We start from the raw sequence: 27,393 nt of genomic DNA, 5'->3' as shown, positions 1-27,393 counted from the left end.
GAAACACCAGAGCTTCATTCTGTGGAATTCATGTGCAACTGTAGAATTGAATGTCCTCTATGTATTCCCAGTTATCAGTAAAACAGATTTACAAACTGCATTTGCTGAGAAAAATCCAAAAAACAGATTAGGAGGGCAGATCTGTAAATTGAAATACTGGAGCACAAGTTAGAGGTGGTGATGGTCACAGGAGAATTATGTTAACTACTGGAACATTAACTGAACTATCTTTTATTTGTAGGAAATAAAGAAGAGCAAATGAAATGTGTATCATGTCTTTATTTGCTGTGGTGGTGATGATGGAGACTTAAACTCTAAAGTGATTATTGCATACGGTGTCTCTGACTGCTCTGCTGTCCTGGATAGCTGCAGGTGGATGGGCTCATCATCTGGGTCTTCAGTTTGTAGGGCAGGGTGTTGCTCTCCTCTAATAGTGGTAATATTATGAAGAACAACACATGCCACAGTAATATCACAGGCCCTCTCAGGGGTCACCCTGAGGAGACGTAGGCTCTGGAAACGGGCTTTCAGCAGGCCTATGGTCATCTCCACCCGGGCTCTGGTCCTGCAGTGAGTCCGGTTGAAGTTCTGTTGGGGGCCTGGTTCAGGGTATGAGGTCATCAGCCTGGGTTGTCATGGTAACCCCTGTCACCCAGCAGAAGGCCATCAAACTCTCCTGTAATGTATAGTGGATACATCAGAGCATATTAAAGGAGGGAGACAAGAGAATTCTATTGTGAAAATCTTTATGCTGCTGACCACGCTGCAGTCTGTTGCTCAGGTTAGACTCTCCATAAATCCTGGAGTCATGAACAGACCCAGACCACGTGGCCTCCACATTAGAAATGATGCATGCAGCATCACATATGATCTGGACAGTGCAGAGAATGACAGATGTTGAACTATGATGCAGTCTTTAACATTTAGAAACAGTAGTCAGTCTACCTGTAGCCTACCTGCACATTTATGCTGTGAATGGACTTCCTGTTCATGATGTGAGGGAGCTGTGATGGGGATGTGTGTGCATCTATGCAGCCAATCACACTGGGAAATCCTAAAAGAAATTAAAATCCCAGTCTGAGGCTGCAGCACAATGTCATTAACAGAATATGATTTAAAATGAATGTAACAGATCTCTACATCATTCACCTGCAATCCTGTGGATCCTCCTTGATGTTCTGACAGGTTTGTGTCCACAATGATGGTAAAAGTCGTTTCAGAGCCAGGAAAACTTTTCTGACTGTCCTCCATACAGTTGTCTTACTCTGCATCTCTGACATCATATAAAAACTTCCATTTGCAAAGAACCGCAGCGCAACACACAATATCTGCTGGATGTGAGAGCATGACTGGTTGGTGATGTAAATGTAAGGACGGATTAGGTTGTTTATGTAGATTATGGACTTGAAACGATGACGAAACGGTACCGCTCAAACCGATAATTGTCCGGAAATGCGAGAACATTTATGCTCGGTCTGATAACAATCTACCGACGAATATTTAATGATCTGTGCAGTAATGCTGCTCCTTTATCCACTGGATCGTTAATAAAAGCTGTTCTACGCCAAAACTCGCTCGCTTACTGACTGAATGAATGAGGAAATGAAACAGTGTGTGGCTGAAAGAGGGCGGAGACGGAGAGAAACTGGAGGTTTTCTCAGATAAACCTGCTGGCGAGCAGGTTAGAGTCATAGAGTCTGTTACTGCGGTAACTGACCCAGAGTTGAAGTTACCCCTCTTAGTGAAACAGGCTAGAGTTACCCCTCTGTCTCAGGGTTAAGTTACCTCGCTTTGTGAAACGGAAAACTCTGAGTTTCCCTCATTTCAGGGTTAAGAAACTCAGAGTTTTCAGTGAACCTGCTTCATGAAACAGGCCCCTGGGGTTAAAATGAGTGATATTCTGTTTTTTACACACTCCGAGACCAGATTATTTGGATTATACACACAAATGAAGTTTTAGGTTTTGTTTCACACACAGTTTTATTCACCTACACACGTGGACAAAATTGTTGGTACCCCTCAGTTAAAGAAGGAAAAACCCACAATTCTCACTGAAATCACTTGAAACTCACAAAAGTAACAATAAATAAAAATTTATTGAAAATTAAATAATCAAAATCAGCCATCACTTTTGAATTGTTGATTAACATAATTATTTAAAAAAACAAACTAATGAAATAGGGCTGGACAAAAATGATGGTACCCATAACTTAATATTTTGTTGCACAACCTTTTGAGGCAATCACTGCAATTAAACGATTTCTGTATTTGTCAATGAGCGTTCTGCAGCTGTCAACAGGTATTTTGGCCCACTCCTCATGAGCAAACAGCTCCAGTTGTCTCAGGTTGATGGGTGTCTTCTCCAAATGGCATGTTTCAGCTCCTTCCACATATGTTCAATGGGATTCAGATCTGGGCTCATAGAAGGCCACTTTAGAATAGTCCAACGCTTTTCTCTCAGCCATTCTTGGGTGTTTTTGGCTGTGTGTTTTGGATGGTTGTCCTGTTGGAAGACCCATGACCTGCGACTGAGACCAAGCTTTCTGACACGAGGCAGCACATTTCTCTCCAGAATGCCTTGATAGTCTTCAGATTTCATCGTACCTTGCACACTTTCAAGACACCCTGTGCCAGATGCAGCAAAGCAGCCCCAAAACATTACTGAGCCTCCTCCATGTTTCACCGTAGGGACAGTGTTCTTTTCTTCGTATGCTTGGTTTTTGAGTCTATGAACATAGAGTTGATGTGCCTTACCAAAAAGCTCCAGTTTGGTCTCATCTGTCCAAAGGACATTCTCCCAGAAGCTTTGTGGCTTGTCAACATGCATTTTTGCAAATTCCAGTCTGGCTTTTTTATGAGTTTTTTCAGCAGTGGTGTCCTCCTTGGTCGTCTCCCATGAAGTCCACTTTGGCTCAAACAACGACGAATGGTGCGATCTGACACTGATGTACCTTGGCCTTGGAGTTCACCTTTAATTTCTTTGGAGGTTGCTCTGGGCTCTTTGGATACAATTCCAACGATCCGTCTCTTCAATTTGTCATCAATTTTCCTCTTGCGGCCACGTCCAGGGAGGTTGGCTACTGTCCCGTGGGTCTTGAACTTCTGAATAATATGAGCCACTGCTGTCACAGGAACTTCAAGCTGTTTAGAGATGGTCTTATAGCCTTTACCTTTAAGATGTTTGTCTATCATTTTTTTTCGGATGTCCTGGGACAATTCTCTCCTTCGCTTTCTGTTGTCCATGTTCAGTGTGGTACACACCTTTTCACCAAACAGCAGGGTGACTACTTGTCTCCCTTTAAATAGGCAGACTGACTGATTATGAGTTTGGAAACACCTGTGATGTCAATTAAATGACACACCTGAGTTAATCATGTCACTCTGGTCAAATAGTTTTCAATCTTTTATAGAGGTACCATCATTTTTGTCCAGGCCTGTTTCATTAGTTTGTTTTTTTAAATAATTATGTTAATCAACAATTCAAAAGTGATGGCTGCTTTTGATTATTTAATTTTCAATAAATTTTTATTTATTGTTACTTTTGTGAGTTTCAAGTGATTTCAGTGAGAATTGTGGGTTTTTCCTTCTTTAACTGAGGGGTACCAACAATTTTGTCCACGTGTGTAAATATAAACTGTTTGTGTTTCACCCTAACCCAGAGGAGTCAAACTCATTTCAGTTCAGGTTCCACATTCAGCCCAGTTTGATCTTAAGTGGGTTGGACCAGTTAAATTACAGCTTTTTAACCCATAAATCATGACAACTCCAGGTTTTTCCTTTGTTTTCATGCAATAAAGTACGTTCTTAAAATGTTCATGTTATGAACAACCTGAAGTTTCTACAGAAATATTACTTCAATTTCAGCAATAATATGCCTCAGTTTATCATTTATAGCGTCTACAAAGACACAAAATGAAACGACACAGAATGAGACAAATGACACAAAACAAAAAAAGACAAAGATTAGACAAAAAAATGGACAAACAACAAAAACGAGGCAGAAAATTACACAAACGACACAAGTAAGAGGGAAAAACACAAAACGATGAAGAAAACAATGAAGAAAGCCAAACACAATGAGAAAAATAAGACAAAAACCAGGAACGTGACAAAAGGGAAACAAAACGTCAAAAACAAGAAAAACAACAAAAACATGAGACAAATGACAAAAGTCAGACGACAAATTACAAAAAACAACCAAAAGAAGGCAAAATATCACAAACGTGAGACACAAAGTCACAAAAGAACATTAAACAATCTAATATTTTACTTTATCAGCAAAACAACTCGGCCAGAAATAATTTAAAATCCATCCATCCATCCATCCTCTATACACCGCTTTATCCTCACTAGGGTCATGGGGGGTGCTGGAGTCTATCCCAGCTGACTCGGGTGAAGGCAGGGGACACCCTGGACAGGTCACCAGTCTGTCACAGGGCTACATATACAGACACACAATCACACTCACATTCACACCTACGGACAATTTAGAGTAACCAATTAACCTCAGCATGTTTTTGGACTGTGGGAGGAAGCCGGAGTACCCGGAGGAAACCCACGCATGCACAGGGAGAACATGCAGACTCCATGCAGAAAGATCCAAGGCCCAGGCCGGGATTTGAACCGGGGATCTTCTTGCTGCAAGGCCAAAGTGCGAACCACTACCCACTGTGCAGCCCCTATTTCTAATGTATAGTTTTACTAATTTACAATCTGCAGTTAATGTCTTCTCTGTAATTTTTACACTTTGAGGGCCGGATTGGACCCTCTGGAGGACCACTTTTGGACCACGGGCCTCATGTTGGACACCTCTGCTCTAACCCATCACAATAATGCAACGAATCATGAGCTGAACAAAATCTAACATTTGTCTCTTTCCAAATTATCGGATAGCAACACAATTGAGCAGTCTTTGTGAAATGTTTTTCTGCCTGTAGCTGACAGTGATCTCACATCAGAACGATTCCAGAATGGCTGAGACTCTAAATATAAGCTGACCTCTAATTAGACTCCACCACGGAAGTCATTCAGTCTCAGCACAATCCCAGACACCAAATCACAAAAACAGAAGAAGCTCATGAACCTCTAAACAGATATTACTGCTGTAGATACCAAATGAAATGAGCTGCTGCTGAATAAAAGTCATCAGGTACATGCACGCTGTGGGAAAAAAAAACACACGGCACTGCAAAACTCCAGATCTTACCAAGTCTGTTTGTCTGATTTTTAGTCAGAATGTCTCATCCCACTAGCCTAGCCATGCTACACCCATGTTTCTGAAGGCACAAGGGTCTAGGGAAGCTCGACAGGGAGAGAGGCGGGCTAAAAGGTTGTCTATCAAATCACTCTGCAGCAGTTGGGTAGGTATACAACCAATCAGAGCAACGAATAGGCTGACGTAGTTCCTAGAGCGCTGGATTGTGGCTAAGTCCCATTAGCTTCCCAACCAACTGGTATATTAAGGATTTGCCATATCCCGTTGGCATAAGTCCAAATACGTCTTTCTTCTCAATGAAACCCTTCAGTGCCGTCCTTTGTTTATCTTTCAAGTTGAATTTTAGCTTCAAATCTTTAAGGGCTGTGGCCAAAAACGAGTCTAAAGATAACTGTTTATTGTTTCCGGTTGTTTCTGTCAGAATCGTCACGCCTCTGTCGTCACTTAGTTACGCCCGCCTTCTGACTCTACACTTCATGGTGATTGGTCCGGCCAGTTTTAGGAGCATCCAGCCTCGAGCCTTATGGAGGGTAACTAGACCCACCCTGGCAGAGAATTAAATTCGTTGCTGTGGGTTGTCTAGCGCGGCTAGGCTATCATCCCACTTGATTTAAGATAAATTCACTTAATAACAGGCATTTCTACAGATGGAGGGACCTGTTTGAAGACAACGCATCCTAAATATCTTGTAAAATCAAACAATCTGTAAATCATCTTGTTTAACCCCTGTGTCGTCCTATGAGCCAAACTAACCCGTTTTAAAGTTTGAAAATGTGGGAAAAAATATACATTTTCACAGTGAAAACTTCCACATTTTCAACATTTTTTTGGGAAATTTTGGAACATTTTGTTGGATTTTGGTTGATTTTTTTCCTGAATGTGCTTAAAGAAAATATTAGACGTTTTACTGATAAATATGGAATCACTTTAGATGTTTTAAGGATTTTTTGGAAGATTTTTTTCATTTTTTGAAAATATTTACATTTTTTTTATTTTTTTATTTTTATGTTTCGCAAAATTTATGGATTTTTTTAAATTAAAACTTTTCAAGGGAAATTAAGGATTTTTCTTCCTCGTGGTTTTGCAAATTTTTATAAATTTGGAGAATTTTTTGCTGAATTTTTGGATTTTTTTTTCAGACGTGGGAACAATATTTTTGTGCCCATAAATGAGGACAACAGGAGGGTTAAGACACCTAAGCTTGACAATCCTGGTAAAACAGAGCTGAAAATAAGTTTTCCAGCTAATTTTAAGATCTGAATATTCTAAATATCAGATCTTATTTCTAGAAATCCTACCAAGACATTTTCACTTGTTCTATTGGCAGATTTTTTTTCACTTCTTTCAAGGTAAAAGTTTTTTGAAAAAAGTTTTTTCTTCTTGTTTTTTTAGACGGGCATTTCTTCCAGACCGGTGCTGTAGAATGTGAACGTTCTGATCAATCTACCATTGCTACAACTACTGGGTCACATTTAGCATTAGTTAAATGTAATAATTCTAATTAGACCGAGTCGTGTAGCATACTTTAGCTTTTTAAACCAGCTTACGACAGGATTCAACATAACCTTTGCTTTTATTGATTCCGTTTTTGCTGTGATTGATGCTGTTCATAGATTGATGCTGTTCATAGATTGATGCTGTTTATAGATTGATGCTGTTCATAGATTGATGCTGTTCATAGATTGATGCTGTTTAATGTAGCCACAAGGGAACACAAGCCAGTGTCTTATTGTGCCGGTCCCAAGCCCGGATAAATACAGAGGGTTGTGGCAGGAAGGGCATCCGACATAAAACTTTGGCCAAATCAATCATGCTAATCAAATGTATGACTTCCATACTGGATCGGTCGAGGCCCGGGTTGACAATGACCGCCATCTGTGCTGTCGACCTACAGGGTGCCGGTGGAAAATGGACGACTGTTGGTCGAAGAAGGAGGGGAGGAAGGTGTGTTCATAGGAAGAGAGAGAGGAGGAACACCAAGAGTCTAGGACTGAGAGTAGGGACTTTGAATGTTGGAATTATGACAGGAGAAGGTAGAGAGCTGGTTGACATGATGCAGAGGAGGAAGGTGGACATACTGTGTGTCCAGGAGACCAAGTGAAAAGGTAGTAAAGCTAGAAGTTTATGAGCAGGGTTCAAGTTGTTCTATCATGGTGTAGATAGGAAGAGAAATGGAGTAGGAGTTATCTTGAAGGAGGAGTTTGTTAGGAATGTCCTGGAGGTAAAAAGAGTGTCAGATCGAGTGATGAGCCTGAAGCTAGAAATCGAAGGTGTGATGTTCAATATTGTTAGTGGGTATGCTCCACAGGTAGGATGTGAGCGGGAGGAGAAGGAGAAATTCTGATCAGCAAATGTGATCAGGGAGACAGGTCGGAGAATACTTGGTGTGTCATCTGGAAGGAAAGGAGATAAGGAGACTTGGTGGTGGAATGAGGAGGTGCAGGAGTGGATCCAGAGAAAGAGGTTAGCTAAGAAGAAGTGGGACACTGAGAGGACTGAAGAGAGTAGACAGGAGTACAGGGAGATGCAGCGTAAGGTGAAAGTAGAGGTGGCAAAGGCCAAACAAGGGGCTTATGATGACTTGTATGCTAGGTTGGACAGTAAGGAGGGAGAGACTGATCTGTATAGGTTGGAAAGGCAGAGAGACAGAGATGGGAAGGACGTGCAGCAGGTTAGGGTGATAAAGGATAAGGATGGAAGTGTGTTGACAGGTGCCAATAGTGTGATGGGAAGATGGAAAGAGTACTTTGAAGAGTTGATGAACGAGGAAAATGAGAGAGAACGAAGAGTAGAAGAGGTGACTGTTGTGGACCAGGAAGTAGCAAAGATTAGTAAGGATGAAGTGAGGAGGGCATTGAAGAGGATGAAGAGTGGAAAGGCACTTGGTCCTGATGATATACCTGTGTAGGTATGGAAGTGTCTCGGAGAGGTAGCAGTAGAGTTTCTGACTGGGTTGTTCAACAGGATCTTAGATAGTGAGAAGATGCCCGAGGAATGGAGGAGAAGTGTGCTGGTGCCCATCTTTAAGAACAAGGGAGATGTGAAGAGTTGTGGCAACTACAGAGGAATAAAGCTGATGAGCCACACGATGAAGCTATGGGAAAGAGTAGTTAAAGCTAGACTAAGGGCAGAGGTGAACATCTGTGAGCAGCAGTATGGTTTCATGCCAAGAAAGAGTACAACAGATGCAATATTTGCTTTGAGGATGTTGATAGAGAAGTACAGAGAAGGTCAGAAGGAGCTGCATTGTGTCTTTGTAGATTTGGAGAAAGCTTCTGACAGGGTGCCCAGAGAGGAACTGTGGTTTTGTATGAGGAAGTCTGGAGTGGCAGAGAAGTATGTTAGAGTGGTGCAGGACATGTATGAGGACTGTAAGACAGTGGTGAGGTGTGCTGTAGGAGTAACAGAGGAGTTCAAGGTGGAGGTGGGAGTACATCAGGGATCAGCTCTGAGCCCCTTCTTGTTTGCTATGGTGATGGACAGGATGACAGACGAGGTTAGACAGGAGTCTCCATGGACTATGATGTTTGCAGATGACATTGTGATCTGTAGTGAGAGCAGGGAACAGGTGGAGGAGAAGCTAGAGGCGTGGAGGTTTGCCCTGGAAAGGAGAGGAATGAAGGTTAGCCGCAGCAAGACGGAGTATCTGTGTGTGAATGAGAGGGACCCAAGTGGAAGAGTGAGGTTACAGGGAGAAGAGATCAAGAAGGTGGAGGATTTTAAGTACTTAGGGTCAACAGTCCAGAGCAATGGAGAGTGTGGAAAAGAGGTGAAGAAGCGTGTACAGGCAGGCTGGAACAGCTGGAGAAAAGTGTCAGGTGTGATGTGTGATAGAAGAGTTTCAGCTAAAATGAAAGGAAAGGTTTACAAAACTGTGGTGAGACCAGCCATGTTGTTTGGTCTGGAGGCAGTGTCCCTGAGGAAAAGACAGGAGGCAGAGCTGGAGGTAGCAGAACTGAAGATGCTGAGGTTCTCTTTGGGAGTGACCAGGATGGATAGGATCAGGAATGAGGACATCAGAGGGACAGCACATGTTAGAGGCTTTGGAGATAAAGTCAGAGAGGCCAGACTGAGATGGTTCAGACATGTCCAGAGGAGAGAGAGTGAATATATTGGTAGAAGGATGCAGAGTTTCCCATTGCCAGGCAGGAGGCCAAGAGTGTGACATTGTCACCTAAGTAATAAAATTAAAAGAAACATTAAAAGAAATAAAGAACCATAAATAACATGATGAAAACAAAATGAAAGTTTTCTGGTCGTTGCGCATGATGTTCCCTGTGCTAAAAATGTATTTAGGTAGGTGGGATTATAAACAATTCCAAAATAGTAATTAGAAAATGTGGTAAACAAAGGTTATATAAGGAGGATGTGGCGTAGAGGAACGGGGGGAGACACGGCGTGAGCGGGAGTGACAGGAGGCTGCTGAAAGGAAAGGAGTGTGTAAAGTTAAAAAAAGAATGAACGAAGGCCTAAGACATTTTAATAAGGTTGGAAAAAGACTATTGAACCTGTAAAGAGCCCAGATCCTACCGGAGCCGACCAGACGTACACTCCCGGCCGTCAACATCTTGACGCGGACGCCACCCCAAGAGACAAAGGGATCCTTCACTTAAGGATTATCTCCTCTGCACCCAGGATATTGGTGAGATCCACCCTTTTTGAAACTCTTTTTTTTCTGGTATACCAGTATTTTCTTTAACGATCGATCGCTTCTTTTTTTTTGTTAGCGGAACTTTCTTTTTTGGGTCGGATTACCGTGTTGTTGTTGTTTTTTGCATCGAACGGACGGAGGAAAAGCCGCCGGCGTGAGGACCTTTCGGGATAGAAACTTTCTTAAAAGAGTATCTGAAGTGGACCATTTGACTGAAAACTTTGTATTTCGTTAGGGAAGGACTCTTAGTTAATTTAGAAAGCATAAAGGTTTAGTTTCTATTTGTAATCTTGTGGCAATGTATTTTTTTTGTATGGGGAAACAGCGTTTTTTTTTTGAGTAAAAGATGGAAGTAAAGAAACTTAAGAAATTTTAAAAGAGACTCCGATTGTGTTTATCAGCTGCATTACTACTGATAGTGACAGTTAACTTTTATTATTTCTGAGATGAACCCCTTGGTGAAGTGACCTCGGCTTGGAAAAGTTTGAGTGTTACAGATGGTGGCCCGTACGGGGATCAGAAAAAGGAAGTAGCCTAAATAAAAGTTTACCCGAACTGTAAAAATTGCTGTTTAAATTCTAAGCAAAACGAACATATTTTTTTTTCGTTGGACTGAATATTGTTGACAACTTGTGCACAACTTGTCCTTCAGAAATTTGAGTGGGTTTGACACAAGACATTTTGGAAAAATAAAAATAAATAAAATAAATCAACATATAGGTAGATATAAATATATTTATTCATATATATACATAAACAAAGAAGGATAAAAGAACAAACATGGATAATGAAGAAGCCCTGATAGTACTTGATAATGCATCTAGTCCTATAAATGTTGACAGGAATATAGACAATGACACCAGAGTTTCTACTCCAAATGCTGGGCTTGAGGACAGGGAGGAGTCTCTGAAGAGAGCTTCTGATGCTTGGGTGACTAGACGGAATCCTGTAGGTGAAGTCACATCTTTAATAAGTTCTCTGTATTTATCTGACCAGGATGAGCGAGATGAGAGGGATGAACAGGAGATAGAGGCAGATGTTTCTGCTTATTTAAATCTCCCAGTTTTGACATCCATCAGCACAGACTTAGGAGTAGTCATTGATAAACTAAAGTCCCTGGAGGTTGATTTCAGAGATTCTGTTAGCAGTGCCATTAACAGGGAAGAGAACATCAGAGGTTATATAGACAGGAGCTTGGAAGCGCTTGAACATCGCATGATGACCACCCTGAGGAACTTTGAGGAGCAGCTGGTGGAGTGTCTGCAACGACGGGATGAGAAGTGGAAAATGGATCTTGAAAGGCTGAAGCGCGCCAGTCTCAATACAATCCAAAGATCTTTTTACAGCACAGGACTGCGTTTCCAACCAGGTAATGTGCGTTCCTCCTCATGCCAAACAGCTCCTGATGACCCTGTCTCAAAAGCAAACAAATACACGGGATACTCACCAGCAGTAGTTAGTCCAAGCATGGCCTCTGTGGATACTCCAAACCCCATCTCTCTGCATGGAGGTTTAGCTGCAGGACCTACAACTCCCTGTTCTGCTGTAACACAGCCTGGCACCAGGCCTACATGTGCTACTGATCAGATGCAATCTCAGACTGCCTCTCATTCCATCAGCACCAGTCCCATTATTCCTTCAACCAGCCAAGCTACTAGGGTAGTTTATTCAAAGCCTGCTGTACATATGGATTTTCCATCTTTCAGTGGCAGCAAAGAAGTGGCAGATATCCTAAATTTTATTGATCAATGCGAAACTTTTCTTGCTGTTAGACCTCTGAGTGATGCTGAACTGGTTGGAGCTTTATCAAGTGTTCTTAAAGGCCCAGCACACAGTTGGTGGACTGTTGCTAAGTGTACTGTTCACAATTGGGCTGATTTCAAACAGGCCTTCAATGCTGCTTTCCTGCCACCAGATTACCTCACAGAAGTAGAGGAGAAGCTCAGAGACAAGATTCAACTACCTGATCAGTGTGTAAGGGATTTTGCTTACGATTATCGGGCTCTCTGTCTAAGGTGGAAGCCTGATATAACAGAGGCAGAATTAGTGAGGAAAATTCTCAATAATTGTAACCCCAGAATAGCAGGTTGCCTGAGAGGCACTGTCACCAACGTGGAGCAGCTAGTCTCCATTGGTACTTTGGTGGAAAAAGACTGTACAGCTGCCAAGGAGTATTGGGGCAAGGTGGATCAACAAAAAGCAAAAGTGAAGATGTCAAAGAAACCCCAAGAGAAATGGTCCACAAAGAAACAGGCTGATGTTGTAACCATCGTACAGCGGGGAAAGAAACAGCCTCCAACTCTCCTGCATGTCCCCATAGAAGTGAGGGGTGTACAGTGTAAGGCCGTTTTTGACACTGCTTGTACATTCTCGCTCATGCGACACAGTCAGTGGCTGGAGCTGGCCCGGGAGGATGAACAACTCAAGCCAAGTGATAATCAAAGCTTTGCCTTTGCAGATGGGAAAACGTCCCATGAGGCCATGGGAAAGGTTCAACTTCTTTACAGTTGGCATGATGTGATGTGGTCATTAGAAACGTACATCATTGCCGACAAACACCTGGCCTTACCCATCATTTTAGGCTTAGATTTCTTGATCAAGACCTCAACTATTATTAATTTGGGCGACAACACCTATGGAGTGAAAGGACCTCGAGGCTATACCTTTTACCCCTTCCTTACTCAGCCTACAGAGAGCCATGACACCCGTCCCAGTGTAAGTCTCATTATAGCCCTTCCAAGAACTGAGACAGCTGTCAGTCATGCTGAGACAGTCCCAGAATTTATAGACCATCCCCCAGAGGTTAGGGAACTCTTGAAGGCTTGGCCGAAGGTGTGCTCTGGTAAATTAGGTAAAACCACCGTGGAGGAGCACAAGATCTTTACCACAGATGAAGTACCGATCCGCTGTAAAGCATATCGCGTATCTCCTTTCAAACGTCAGATCATCATTGAACAGGTAGAGCAAATGCTCAAGGATGGCATAATTGAGCCTTCCCAATCACCCTGGGCCTCTCCTGTGGTCTTAGTCCCAAAACCTGATAAGACACCTCGGTTTTGTGTAGATTTCAGGCCTCTGAATGCTAAAACTCTTCAGGATGCGTATCCCATGCCCATTATCCACGATCTTTTGGAATCTATGCATGGAGCAGCTGTCTTTAGTACCCTTGATCTAAAATCTGGGTACTGGCAAGTGGCGATGGCTGAAGACAGCAAGGCTAAGACGGCAGTTATCACACCAATCGGGCTCTACCAATTCAGATCAATGCCTTTTGGCTTAAAAAATGCTGGCGCCTCATTTCAGAGACTTATGGAGAAGGTTTTGGGTGAGCTGAGAGGGAAAATCTGCTTTGTGTATATTGACGATGTGATCGTGTTTTCACCCACTCCAGATCAGCATCTAAAGGATTTAAATGCAGTGATGGAAAAGCTCCACAAGGCCAACCTTACACTAAATCTTAAGAAATGTCCCTTTTTTCGTCAAGAACTGAAATTCCTAGGACATGTGGTGTCAGGAAAAGGGGTCCAGGTGGTTCCGGAGAAGACACTGGCAGTGACGGCATACCCCACACCAACCAATGTCAAAACATTGCAGCGATTTCTTGGTCTGGTGGGGTGGTATCATAAATTTATAGCACATTTTGCTAATATCGCTTCACCCTTGCATCAGCTGACAAGAAAGGAGGTGGAATGGTCCTGGACAGAGGAATGTCAACATAGCTTTGAGCAGCTAAAACAAGCTCTGGCCGAGGCTCCCATTCTTATACAGCCTAACCACTCACTTCCATTTGAAGTACACACAGATGCTAGTGAGGTAGGCTTGGGAGCAGTCCTGGTGCAAAGGGACGAGGAAGGTGAAAAGGTGATAGCTTTTGCCTCAAGGGGGTAACGAGGAGCTGAGTGTAATTACTCTACCTCAGAGAAGGAGTGTCTGGCTGTGGTCTGGGCAGTTGAAAAGTGGCATCATTACCTTGAAGGGAAAGAGTTTACAGTGTACTCAGACCATGCTGCACTGACGTGGGCCTTCAATTGTCCCAAAACAACATCACGCTTGACACGTTGGATCCTGCGTCTCCAACGATTCCAGTTTAAGGTCTGCTACAGAAAAGGTCTGCAAAACATTGTGCCAGATGCACTGTCGAGGGCAGTCTCTCCTCACGACAACTCTCCTGCTTATGTAGCCGTTAACATCTCCAAAAATTCCTCTGATCTCCCAACATCGTTGGCGGAGATTCACAAAGCTCAGGAAAAGGATCCTGATATCATGGACATGGTTAAAGATCTCACCAATGTCAACAGACCTGGAAGGGTAGTCTTCACTACTTGTCAGGGACTTCTGTACAGAAAGTCCCCATTGAGAGATGGAGGTGATAAATATCAGCTGGTGGTTCCAAAGGATCTGGTACCTTGTTTCCTTGATTATTTTCATGATCACCCTTTAAGTGGACATCTGGGCAGACTAAAGACTCTGCTGCGCATTCTTGAGGTGGCTTGGTGGCCAACGATCAGAAAGGATGTCTGGGCTCATGTCAAATGCTGTCGTACATGCCAGTCCTACAAAGCTGAAAACCAAAAACCAGTTGGCTTCATGCAATCAACCAAGGTTGAGGCACCTTGGGAGAAGCTTGGGATGGACCTCATGGGACCTTTTCCCCGGAGTAAAAAGGGAAATCGATTTCTTCTGGTCATTGTGGACTATTTTACAAAGTGGGTTGAAATGTTTCCCCTAAAAGACAGCAAGGCTCATCGCATTACAACTATTCTGAAGGATGAGATCTTCACCCGCTTTGGTGTCCCACAGGAGCCAGTGTCAGATCGTGGACCTCAGTTCACTGGCCATGAGATGGCTAACCTATGCAGGTCCTGGGGAGTGACCCAAAAGTTCACCACAAGTTACCACCCCCAAGCCAATCTCACAGAACGGTCCAACCGCACCATCAAGACCATGATAGCCTCTTATGTGGGAGACCAGCATAACAACTGGGATAAGTGGATTAGAGAATTTCATTTTGCCATTAATGCTGCACAACATGAAACTACTGGTAGAACTCCAGCAGAATTGGCACTTGGAAGGACGCTTAAAGGGCCCCTGGAACGGATGATCTGTACATCCCCTTCCCCTCACCAGTCTCCTTACAAATTGCTAGAGAGGCAAAAAGAAATGACAGAACAAGTCAGAAAGAGAGTGGGAGTGTGTCAGGCCAGACAAGCCAGGTACTATAATACCCGAAGGAGAGGTGCACAACTCTTTCCGGGAGACCAGGTCTGGGTCCGCATGCACCCGCTATCTAAAGCATCCGATAGTTTCTCAGCTAAACTTGCGCCTAAATGGTCAGGCCCAGCTACAATAGTGAGAAAGCTAGGCCCAGTCAACTACCAAGTACAGTGGAATGACCTAAACAAGAGGTTAGACACAATCAACACGGTCAATCTGAAACCCTACTTTGGGGTTCAGCCTCCCTCAACCTCGGCTGGGGGGGGGGGATCTGTGACATTGTCACCTAAGTAATAAAATTAAAAGAAACATTAAAAGAAATAAAGAACCATAAATAACATGATGAAAACAAAATGAAAGTTTTCTGGTCTTTGCGCATGATGTTCCCTGTGCTAAAAATGTATTTAGGTAGGTGGGATAATAAACAATTCCAAAATAGTAATTAGAAAATGTGGTAAACAAAGGTTATATAAGGAGGATGTGGCGTAGAGGAACGGGGGGAGACACGGCGTGAGCGGGAGTGACAGGAGGCTGCTGAAAGGAAAGGAGTGTGTAAAGTTAAAAAAAGAATGAACGAAGGCCTAAGACATTTTAATAAGGTTGGAAAAAGACTATTGAACCTGTAAAGAGCCCAGATCCTACCGGAGCCGACCAGACGTATACTCCCGGCCGTCAACATCTTGACGCGGACGCCACCCCAAGAGACAAAGGGATCCTTCACTTAAGGATTATCTCCTCTGCACTCAGGATATTGGTGAGATCCACCCTTTTTGAAACTCTTTTTTCTGGTATACCAGTATTTTCTTTAACGATCGATCGCTTCTTTTTTTTTGTTAGCGGAACTTTCTTTTTTGGGTCGGATTACCGTGTTGTTGTTGTTTTTTGCATCGAACGGACGGAGGAAAAGCCGCCGGCGTGAGGACCTTTCGGGATAGAAACTTTCTTAAAAGAGTATCTGAAGTGGACCATTTGACTGAAAACTTTGTATTTCGTTAGGGAAGGACTCTTAGTTAATTTAGAAAGCATAAAGGTTTAGTTTCTATTTGTAATCTTGTGGCAATGTATTTTTTTTGTATGGGGAAACAGCGTTTTTTTTTTGAGTAAAAGATGGAAGTAAAGAAACTTAAGAAATTTTAAAAGAGACTCCGATTGTGTTTATCAGCTGCATTACTACTGATAGTGACAGTTAACTTTTATTATTTCTGAGATGAACCCCTTGGTGAAGTGACCTCTGCTTGGAAAAGTTTGAGTGTTACAAGAGGAAGACCAAAGAGGAGGTTTATGGATGTGGTTAAAGAGGACATGAAGGTAGTTGGTGTGAGAGAAGAGGATGCAGCAGACAGGGTTAGATGGAGGCAAATGATTCACTGTGGCGACCCCTGAAGGGAAAAGCTGAAAGGAAAAGAAGAAGAAGAAGAAGAAGAATAGATTGATGCTGTTTATAGATTGATGCTGTTTATAGATTGCTGTTTTTTTTTATTGCTGGAGTAGTTGATCAGTTAGTTGTCAACAGTTACATTTATTGACAACAAAAAAAGGAGTTTCAGCTTCTTGACTGTGAATATCCTGCACAGATGTCTCTCTCACCTGGAGAAGATGAAGAGCACTGTGAGAATCATGTTCTATGATTTCTCCAGTGCCTTCAACACCATCAAGCCTATGCTGCTGGGGGACAAGCTGGAGCAGACAGGAGTGGACTCTCACCTCAATGTGGCTGCTAGATTACATTACCAATCGGCCACAGTTTGTGAGGGCAGGGGACTGTGTGTCCGACACTGTGGTCTGCAGTATGGGGCCCCACAGGGGACTGTCCTTGCCCCCTTTCTTTTCATCCTCTACACTGCAGACTTCTCCCATCACACCACAAACTGCCATCTTCAGAAGTTCTCTGATGACTCTGCCATCGTCGGCCTCATCACGGACAGAGATGAGGAGGAGTACAGAGAACTTAACCAGGACTTTGTGGACTGGTGTCTGCTGAACTGCCTCCAGATCAATGCAGTGAAAACCAAGGAACTGGTGGTGGACTTTAGCAGGAACAGACACACTTCTCCTACACCAGTGAACATCCAGGGAACGGACACTGAGATTGTTGACTCCTACAGGTACCTCGGTGTTCACTTAAACAAGAACCTGGACTGGACTACTAACACCAGCACACTTTACAAGAAAGGTCAGAGCAGACTCCACCTGCTCAGAAAACTGAGGTCCTTCGGGGTGCAGGGAGCACTTCTGAAGACCTTTTATGACTCTGTGGTGGCATCAGCCATCATGTATGGAATGGTCTGCTGGAGCAGCAGCATCACGGCTGCAGACAGGAGGAGACTAAACAAACTGGTAAAGAAAGCCAGTTCTGTCCTGGGCTGCCCCCTTGATCCTGTGGAGGTGGTGGGAGACAGGAGGATGATGACAAAGCTGTTGTCTATCATGGAGGACACCTCCCACCCCCTGCAGGAAACAGTAAGATCACTGGGCAGCTCCTTCAGTGACAGACTGCTTCACCCCCGGTGTCTAAAGCAGAGATACTGCAGCTCCTTCCTTTCTGCTGCAGTCACACTTTACAATCAAGCTCCCAGTAGTTTCTGTTCACCCATTTACAAACTGTGCAATAGGAAATGTAAATAATGACGCTGTGCAATTTCATAGAAATTTTGCTATAAATGCTGCTTTCTTTCTTCTTCTGAAGAAAATATTCTTATTTATATACATATGCTCTGTGTGCAGTGTGTGCTGCACTCTTTTTTATTCAAATGTCCTATTTGCTGCTGTACACTGTAAACTTCCCCGCTGTGGGATTAATAAAGGTTTCATCTATCTAATCTATATTTCCTGTTTGTTTTTTTCATCTCCTTTGACAGTAAACAGAATATCTTTGACAAAACAGGATGTTTGTCATTTTGGAATTTGAGAAACATTGATTGACAGTTTGAAATATATTCTGACATTTTAGACCAAACACCTGATCAGTTAATTGAGGGAAAAAAATTAGACTAGCTAACAATTACAGTATTTGTGACTTGTGGGCCCATTTTAATAAAATGTTCCTAGTTTTAGTAGGGATGGGGACCGAAATTCGGTTCCGAGTAGGAACCGAATTAAAAAATGGTGGGCACCGAGCATCGAAAAAAATATTTATTTTCGGTTCTGCTTTTCGGTTCTTGGGCGCATATTTCTTAGATCATCATCCGCTGTATTCCCTTACGTCGTGTCTGACCAGACCGCGTGAGGAGACCACGTCTATTACGTAATTACGTCACGCCGTCTAGAGGGAGACGCTTTGGCTATGCTAACCGGCTAGCCACTAACTATGGATCGTGGGTTTGGAAAACGCTCCAAAGTATGGCTGCACTTTGTAAAACAAAGCGACGAAAAAGGAAAGTGCAATATATGCAATGCGCTAATTAGCTGCAAGACAGGTTGCACGTCAAATTTGACAAAACATTTAAGACTGCATGGCATCGAGCTGAAAGACTGCACAGTGTTCGATAAACTGCGGGCATCACCCGACACAAGTGCTAGTGATACAAGCTTCGGAGCCACTAGCGCCTCTCAATCAACCCCAAAAGAGGCTGATATGCTGATTTTTCTTAATAAGAACTGTTGATTTTGATAAATTAACCACACACACACTTTTGTGTGTTTTTTGATTGTTTTTTGTTTTTGTTGTTGCAAACAGCAGTTATGCTCTGATTACATTTAGTATTTTACTCTCAGTGGCACCACGGGATGCACTTTATTTTTTATTTCTCAGGGACACTTTACTTTGATTATAAGCAGCTGTTATGCACTGATTCCTAATGCATTTACATGCATTTGACCCTCATTGCTGCTCAGACAGGTATTGACTTGTGTGCACTGTGCAGGATGTACAGTGCACATGGATGCACTTTACTTTTTTATTTCCTAGATTTCTGAGGGATCTTTTATTTTGAATTTAAGGCAGCTGCAATGTTCTGAATGCACTTGACTTTATATCTACTTGAATACTGATAAAATAATTTTCTAATAAGGTAAAGAAATAAAGTTACTTTGGTTAAATAAACATTTGGCCATTTATTTTTACTATTTTAGAATCGAAAAAAGGAATCGTTAGGAACCGGAATCGATAAGCAGAACCGAAATCAGAATCGGAATCGTAAAAATCCTAACGATACCCATCCCTAAGTTTTAGTCAAGTCTGTTGTTCTTCCACTGCAAACAGGGCAGATGTTTATGGTCCATAATTAGCAGATGTTTTTTTTATTATTTTTTCTGTAATGCACCAGGTAACTACTGTTAATAGCTCCAAGTTAACTGAACAAGTCTCTTATAAATGAGAAAAATGGCACAACATGGAGAAAAATGTAAGCAATCCACTGTGTACAGTCTGACTTTTACTAGTTTATACGACTCAGAGCTAAACACACACTTAAACACTGATATAATACTGCAGTTATACAGAAATGATGAACTCTAACAGCCAGCAAATCTTAGAAAATGTCAGAGTTTTAAGACATTTTGTCCGATTAAGTCTAAGTAAGAGCCAGCAGTGGAGAAAGCGACGGTTCAGGTGTTTAAGGTGGCTGCTTTAAACCTGACCGTCTGTCCTGGTCCTTTACTGCAGATTAAAGCCCTGTGTGGCTTCACATTGTCTCCTCTGTGTGGCTTCACATCGTCTCCTCTGTGTGGCTGCAGATAGTCTCCTCTGTGGGGCTGCAGATAGTCTCCTCTGTCTGGCTGCAGATCGTCTCCTCTGTGGGGCTGCAGATAGTCTCCTCTGTGGGGCTGCAGATAGTCTCCTCTGTCTGGCTGCAGATCGTCTCCTCTGTGGGGCTGCAGATAGTCTCCTCTGTCTGGCTGCAGATCGTCTCCTCTGTGGGGCTGCAGATAGTCTCCTCTGTCTGGCTGCAGATCGTCTCCTCTGTGGGGCTGCAGATCGTCTCCTCTGTCTGGCTGCAGATCGTCTCCTCTGTGGGGCTGCAGATAGTCTCCTCTGTCTGGCTGCAGATCGTCTCCTCTGTGGGGCTGCAGATAGTCTCCTCTGTCTGGCTGCAGATCGTCTCCTCTGTGTGGCTGCAGATAGTCTCCTCTGTCTGGCTGCAGATCGTCTCCTCTGTGGGGCTGCAGATAGTCTCCCTTGTGGGGCTGCAGATAGTCTCCTCTGTCTGGCTGCAGATAGTCTCCTCTGTCTGGCTGCAGATCGTCTCCTCTGTGGGGCTGCAGATAGTCTCCTCTGTCTGGCTGCAGATAGTCTCCTCTGCCTCCAAATAGCTCTCTCAAACATCTACAGTTGATCCAAAACGCTGCTGCGAGAGTACTGACAGGAGTTAGCAAAAGAGATCATATTTCCTCCATACTTGCTTCTCTTCACTGGCTTCCTGTTAAATCCAGAATAGAATTTAAAATCCTTCTTCTGACATATAAAGCTCTTAATAACCAATCTCCATCATATCTTAAAGATCTGATAGTACCTTATTATCCTAGTAGAACTCTTCGCTCTCAAACTGCAGGCTTACTTGTTGTTCCTAGAATTTCTAAAAGTAGAATGGGAGGCAGAGCCTTCAGTTATCAGGCGCCTCTCCTGTGGAACCTGCTCCCAGTTTGGGTTCGGGAGGCAGACACCCTCTATATTTTTAAGACCAGGCTTAAAGCGTTCCTTTTTGACAAATCTTATAGTTGGGGCTGACTGGGTGACCCACAGGGGTTCGGCTTGTGTCTTCATTTGCACAGCTGACTCCTTCTTGGACGTCCCTTCGTTCTGCCCCTAGTCATGCTGCTATAGGCCTAGGCTGCTGGGGGACTTTTCTTGACGCACTGAGCCCTTCTCTATCTACCTTTACATTTAATATGTATACCGTTATTGCAGTACATTCACTCTGTTTCCCCCTGTGCTATTTCTCCGAGTGTCCCTGGTCCCAGAGCTGGATGCTTCAGATCTGCGGTCGATGTTCCACCAGCTGGTCCAGTCTCCACCATGTCCACTGTGGGATGCTGCTGCTGACCTTCCTCCAGCCCTCTGCTTCCAATTCCCTTTTTCCACCAGTCAACTCTGCATCGCCTTCACTATACTGTTATGCTGACTTACATACTGTTTGAATTTTACTGCTAGCTATATAAGGAGTATGTTTAATGTCAGAGCCGTACATCACAAGAGTAAACTATGAGTCAGTTTTCAATGTTAGCTTATACTTTGTCTGTGTCACATATCCTGTCATACATGTATCCAAATGTGTGTTGTGTTTTCCTTGCTTTCCCACCCCTCCCTCTTCTCCCATCCCTCCCCCTTGCCCTCTTCTGTCCTTCTCAACCCGCCCGGCCAGCAGGCAGATGGGTCCCCCCTATATAGAGCCGGGTTCTGCTCGAGGTTTCTTCCCTGTTAAAAGGGTGTTTTTCCTTGCCACTGTCGCCTTTGGGCTTGCTCTGGGGGTCAGGCATATGGGTTCTGTAAAGCGTCTTGAGACGATTTGACTGTAATTGACGCTATATAAATAAAATTGAATTGAATTGAATTGAATTGTCTGGCTGCAGATAGTCTCCTCTGTCTGGCTGCAGATAGTCTCCTCTGTCTGGCTGCAGATAGTCTCCTCTGTGGGGCTGCAGATTGTCTCCTCTGTCTGGCTGCAGATCGTCTCCTCTGTGGGGCTGCAGATAGTCTCCTCTGTCTGGCTGCAGATCGTCTCCTCTGTGGGGCTGCAGATAGTCTCTTCTGTGGGGCTGCAGATCGTCTCCTCTGTGGGGCTGCAGATCGTCTCTTCTGTGGGGCTGCAGATCGTCTCCTCTGTGGGGCTGCAGATAGTCTCCTCTGTGGGGCTGCAGATCGTCTCCTCTGTGTGGCTGCAGATTGTCTCTGTGTGCCTCTGATAGCAGCCTGTGGATGGCTAAACACCAGCACACCTGTCTGTCAGGTCAAAGCACCGTGATGTACATCTGAGAGTAGAGACAAGACAAGCAAGGACCTAGTCAGGAGAAAACAACCTGGAAAAGAGCCATAAAACGAGCTAAAGTGTGATCATAGAAGTGTGGGACTGCAGGCAGAATCCATGAAGATCTGGAGAGCAAACATTTGTAAAGATGGAAGCTCGTTAAAAACTGTCGTCACACTTTAAAGGTTTTGCTGAGTTCATGACTAACCTTGAAAACATCCTGGTTCACCTGAAGGATGCAGGTTCTTCCATGTCAGATCATCAGAGGCCTTCAGCTCAGAAACCTCTGGACTGATAGTTCTGCTGCTGAGGGTCTGATGTTCTGTCATTCTGATGTTCTGCTGCTGAGGGTCTGAGTGTTTCTGAGAACAGAGTTAACGCTGATGTTCTGATCTTTCCTCTGAACTCAGACTAACAGCAGTGCTTCATGTTGTGTCTTCTCTGCTGCTTTGACGTGAGCTGTCAGCTGATTGGACCTCATACAGACAGGTGTGAGCCTTTCCAGATCCGGTCCAATCAGCTGGATTTACCACAGCTGGACTCCAGTTCAGCTGCAGAAACATCTGCAGGATGATCAGTGGAAACAGAAAGCCGCTGAGCTCAAAGGCTGTGAATGCTTCTGTGCATGGGATTTCTCAGGTTTTCTGTTTTTAATACATTTGCACCAATTTCAGAGAAAGTTTTTTCACGTTGTCATTATGGGGTGTTGTGTGTAGAATTTTGAGGAACAAATGGATTTAAGGGTCAGGGTCCATTTAGGAAGAAGGCTGTCACATAAAAATGTGGAGAAGTGAAGCGCTGTGAACACTTTCTGGGTGCTGTGTAGATGTTTGGAGTTTCTGCTCTTCATGTGTGAATTAGAGTTGAGGAAGAAGCTGCCTATAAAGAACCCCGATGAGGAGGAGACAGTCATCAGACCGTTGGTTCTACGTTTGTCTTTCAGAGGAACTTGGACAGAGTCTTAGAGAGAACGAGGAAAGGAAGCACAATGGATGAATTCAGGTCATTTCAGATGTTTCTGATCCTGATGATTCCATTACAGGGAAGAAAACGTGGAACAAATGCTTTTAAACAAACTAAGAAAAGCTGCACTGCTGTTTGAAATAGTTTATGAAATACTATGATGTTAACTAAGAAAAATCTACATGGATGTTCCTGATGCTAGTTTATGAAGTCATTTACATTCAGCATGAGTTTCCTGTGTGTCTAAAATTAAGCATATATTAAAAAACTAAGTTTGCATTTTGTGTTTGTTCTGTCATTTCCTCTGCAGCAGCAGCAGGAGCTCCACATAGATCCTTCATCAGTGCTGGAGATGAAGCTACATCTTCATGATAAATGTCTCAGTGCTATCTGGATGTTTGTTGTTCAACAAACAGACCAACAGCAGCATTGTTTATCAGAAAAGCTGCAGCTAAATCAGGCAGACTGAATGTTTGGTTGTAAAGACGGTCAGAGTGAAGGGTGACGGTCGTTCCACCTGCAGACAGTTTGATGGATCAGGACCAACAGCTACAGACTGACTGTTATCAGCAGTGAGGACTGACAGAATGTTTCATCAGAGAACACTGAAACATTACAATAATTCTGGCTGTGAAAGCTTTTATCTTTGTTCAGTGTTGACACATGGAGGACGGAAACATTTAATCAGAGCTGATTCCATGATTTAGATCAACCTTAAAACCTTCCTTTGTGACAGATCTTATAGTTAGGGCTGACTGGGTGATCCTGAGGGGGTCAGCTGGAGTCTTCCTCTTGGACGTCCCTTAGTTCTGCTGCTATAGGCCTATAGGCTGCTGGGGGACCTCTCTGGATGCACTGAGCCATTTAATATAGATACTGTTATTGCATTACACTAACTCTGTTTGTCCCTGTGTTATTTCTCCGAGTGTCCCTGGTCCCAGAGCTGGATGCTTCAGATCTGTGGTTGATGTTCCACCAGCTGGTCCAGTCTCCATCATGTCCACTGTGGGATGCTGCTGCTGACCTTCCTCCAGTCCTCTGCTTCCAGCTGCTCATTTCCACCAGTCTGCTCTGCATCACCCTCTCTATACTTGATCTGTTCTTCTACATACTGTTTGAATTTTACTACCAGTTATATATGTAGTAGATTTAATACCAGAGCTGTACACCAGAACAGGAAACTATGGATCAGTTTACATGTTAGCTTCTACTTTGTATGAATCATCTGTCTGATCATACATGGATCCACCTGTGTGTTCTATGTTCCTTGTTCTCCACCCTCTCCACCTCTTCCGTTCCTCTCTACCGCTTCCTTCCCTCGCTTCCTCTTCTGTTCCTCTCTTCCTCCTTCCAGCAGCAGATGTTCCCTCCCCAAATATAGATCCAGGTTCTGTTCCAGGTTTTTCCTGGTAAAAGGTGTTTTTCTGCCTCTGTCTCCTTATTTCTGCTCTGAGGGTTCATATGTGTTCTGTAATTGGTGCAATACAAATAAAATTTGGGGCAGTGGTGGCCCAGCAGTTAAGTTTCTGGACGACTGAGCAGAAGGTCAGAGGTTCAAACCCTGATGTGGCCTAACCCTAGAACAAGGCCCTTAACCCTTCCTGTTCTATGACTGACTCTGTTCTCTGACATTGACTGGGATCAGTGAAAACAAACATTTTACAGTGCTGTATTTGTGACAAATAAAAGGAAAATTATGAGTATTATTCAATTGAATGGCGCCACCTGGTGGACAGTTTAAATGCTGATGTTTTATCCAAATGAGGGTCAAACAGGAAGTGACCTAAAACATGTAGGTGGAACAGATGAAGCTTCAGTGATTGGATCCTGGTGGATTTTCAGCCAATCAGAAGTCTGCATTCAGGTGTTTATCTGCAGGACATGAAGCTGGTCTGAGAAATAATACCCCAAACTACCCCAGCTGTTTATATTACCCCAAACTACCCCACAGGTGGAGGTGTTACCCCAAACTACCCCACAGGTGTAGGTGTTACCCCAAACTACCCCACAGGTGCTAATGTTACCCCAAACTACCCCACAGGTGCTAATGTTACCCGAAACTACCCCACAGGTCCTAATGTTACCCCAGACTACCCCACAGGTGGGGATGTTACCCCAAACGACCCCACAGGTGTAGGTGTTACCCCAAACTACCCCACAGGTCCGAATATTACTCCCAAACTGCCCCACAGGTGCTAATGTTACCCCAAACTACCCCACAGGTCCGAATATTACTCCCAAACTGCCCCACAGGTGCTAATGTTACCCCAAACTGCCCCACAGGTGTTGATGTTACCCCAAACTGCCCCACAGGTGCTAATGTTACCCCAAACTGCCCCACAGGTGTTAATGTTACCCCAAACTGCCCCACAGGTCCTAATGTTACCCCAAACTGCCCCACAGGTGCTAATGTTACCCCAAACTGCCGCACAGGTCCTAATGTTACCCCAAACTGCCCCACATGTGCTAATGTTACCCCAAACTGCCCCACAGGTTCTAATGTTACCCCAAACTGCCCCACAGGTGCTAATTTTACCCCAAACTGCCCCACAGGTCCTAATGTTACCCCAAACTAACCCACAGATCCTAATGTTACCCCAAACTGCCCCATAGGTTCTAATGTTACCCCAAACTGCCCCACAGGTGCTAATGTTACCCCAAACTGCCCCACAGGTCCTATTGTTACCCCCAAAACTACCCCACAGGTGTTGATGTTACCCCAAACTACCCCACAGATGCTAATGTTACCCCAAACTGCCTCACAGTTGGTAATGTTACCCCAAACTGCCCCACAGATGCTCATGTTTCCTCAAACTGCCCCACAGTTGGTAATGTTACCCCAAACTGCCCCACGGGTAGTAATGTTACCCCAAACTGCCCCACATGTGCTAATGTTACCCCAAACTGCCCCACAGGTGCTAATGTTACCCCAAACTGCCCCACAGGTCCTAATGTTACCCCAAACTGCCCCACATGTGCTAATGTTACCCCAAACTGCCCCACAGGTTCTAATGTTACCCCAAACTGCCCCACAGGTCCTAATGCTACCCCAAACTGCCCCACAGGTTCTAATGTTACCTCAAACTGCCCCACAGGTGCTAATTTTACCCCAAACTGCCCCACAGGTCCTAATGATACCCCAAACTGCCCCACAGATGCTCATGTTTCCCCAAACTGCCCCACAGTTGGTAATGTTACCCCAAACTGCCCCACATGTGCTAATGTTACCCCAAACTGCCCCACAGGTGCTAATGTTACCCCAAACTGCCCCACATGTGCTAATGTTACCTCAAACTGCACCACAGGTGCTAATGTTACCCCAAACTGCCCCACAGGTCCTATTGTTACCCCCAAACTACCCCACAGGTGTTGATGTTACCCCAAACTACCCCACAGATGCTAATGTTACCCCAAACTGCCTCACAGTTGGTAATGTTACCCCAAACTGCCCCACAGATGTTCATGTTTCCCCAAACTGCCCCACAGTTGGTAATGTTACCCCAAACTGCCCCACGGGTAGTAATGTTACCCCAAACTGCCCCACATGTGCTAATGTTACCCCAAACTGCCCCACAGGTGCTAATGTTACCCCAAACTGCCCCACAGGTCCTAATGTTACCCCAAACTGCCCCACATGTGCTAATGTTACCCCAAACTGCCCCACAGGTGCTAATGTTACCCCAAACTGCCCCACATGTGCTAATGTTACCTCAAACTGCACCACAGGTGCTAATGTTACCCCAAACTGCCCCACAGGTCCTATTGTTACCCCCAAACTACCCCACAGGTGTTGATGTTACCCCAAACTACCCCACAGATGCTAATGTTACCCCAAACTGCCTCACAGTTGGTAATGTTACCCCAAACTGCCCCACAGATGTTCATGTTTCCCCAAACTGCCCCACAGTTGGTAATGTTACCCCAAACTGCCCCACGGGTAGTAATGTTACCCCAAACTGCCCCACATGTGCTAATGTTACCCCAAACTGCCCCACAGGTGCTAATGTTACCCCAAACTGCCCCACAGGTCCTAATGTTACCCCAAACTGCCCCACATGTGCTAATGTTACCCCAAACTGCCCCACAGGTTCTAATGTTACCCCAAACTGCCCCACAGGTCCTAATGCTACCCCAAACTGCCCCACAGGTTCTAATGTTACCTCAAACTGCCCCACAGGTGCTAATTTTACCCCAAACTGCCCCACAGGTCCTAATGATACCCCAAACTGCCCCACAGATGCTGATGTTTCCCCAAACTGCCCCACAGTTGGTAATGTTACCCCAAACTGCCCCACATGTGCTAATGTTACCCCAAACTGCCCCACAGGTGCTAATGTTACCCCAAACTGCCCCACATGTGCTAATGTTACCTCAAACTGCACCACAGGTGCTAATGTTACCCCAAACTGCCCCACAGGTCCTATTGTTACCCCCAAACTACCCCACAG

At 44.2% G+C, this 27,393-nt stretch overlaps 1 protein-coding gene and 1 long non-coding RNA gene across 3 annotated transcripts in view; both read right to left on the bottom strand.

Annotated features, from left to right (window-relative positions):
* Window positions 1–27,393, bottom strand: part of LOC110946179 (septin-5-like) — a 200,908-nt gene that overhangs the window by 11,756 nt on the left and 161,759 nt on the right. The gene's annotated exons all lie outside the window — the stretch shown is intronic.
* On the bottom strand, window positions 262–1,403 carry LOC127530827 (uncharacterized). The gene is made up of 2 exons (XR_007937498.1): window positions 1,150–1,403; window positions 262–1,054 (listed from the first exon to the last, which is right to left on the bottom strand). It is a non-coding gene; the product is annotated as an uncharacterized LOC127530827 (long non-coding RNA).

This window comes from Acanthochromis polyacanthus, chromosome 18 (genome assembly GCF_021347895.1).
Source record: "Acanthochromis polyacanthus isolate Apoly-LR-REF ecotype Palm Island chromosome 18, KAUST_Apoly_ChrSc, whole genome shotgun sequence".
Classification (NCBI taxonomy): Eukaryota; Metazoa; Chordata; class Actinopteri; family Pomacentridae; genus Acanthochromis; species Acanthochromis polyacanthus.
Note: the sequence above shows the minus strand (reverse complement) of the source record. Positions and strands in the feature narration are given on the sequence as shown.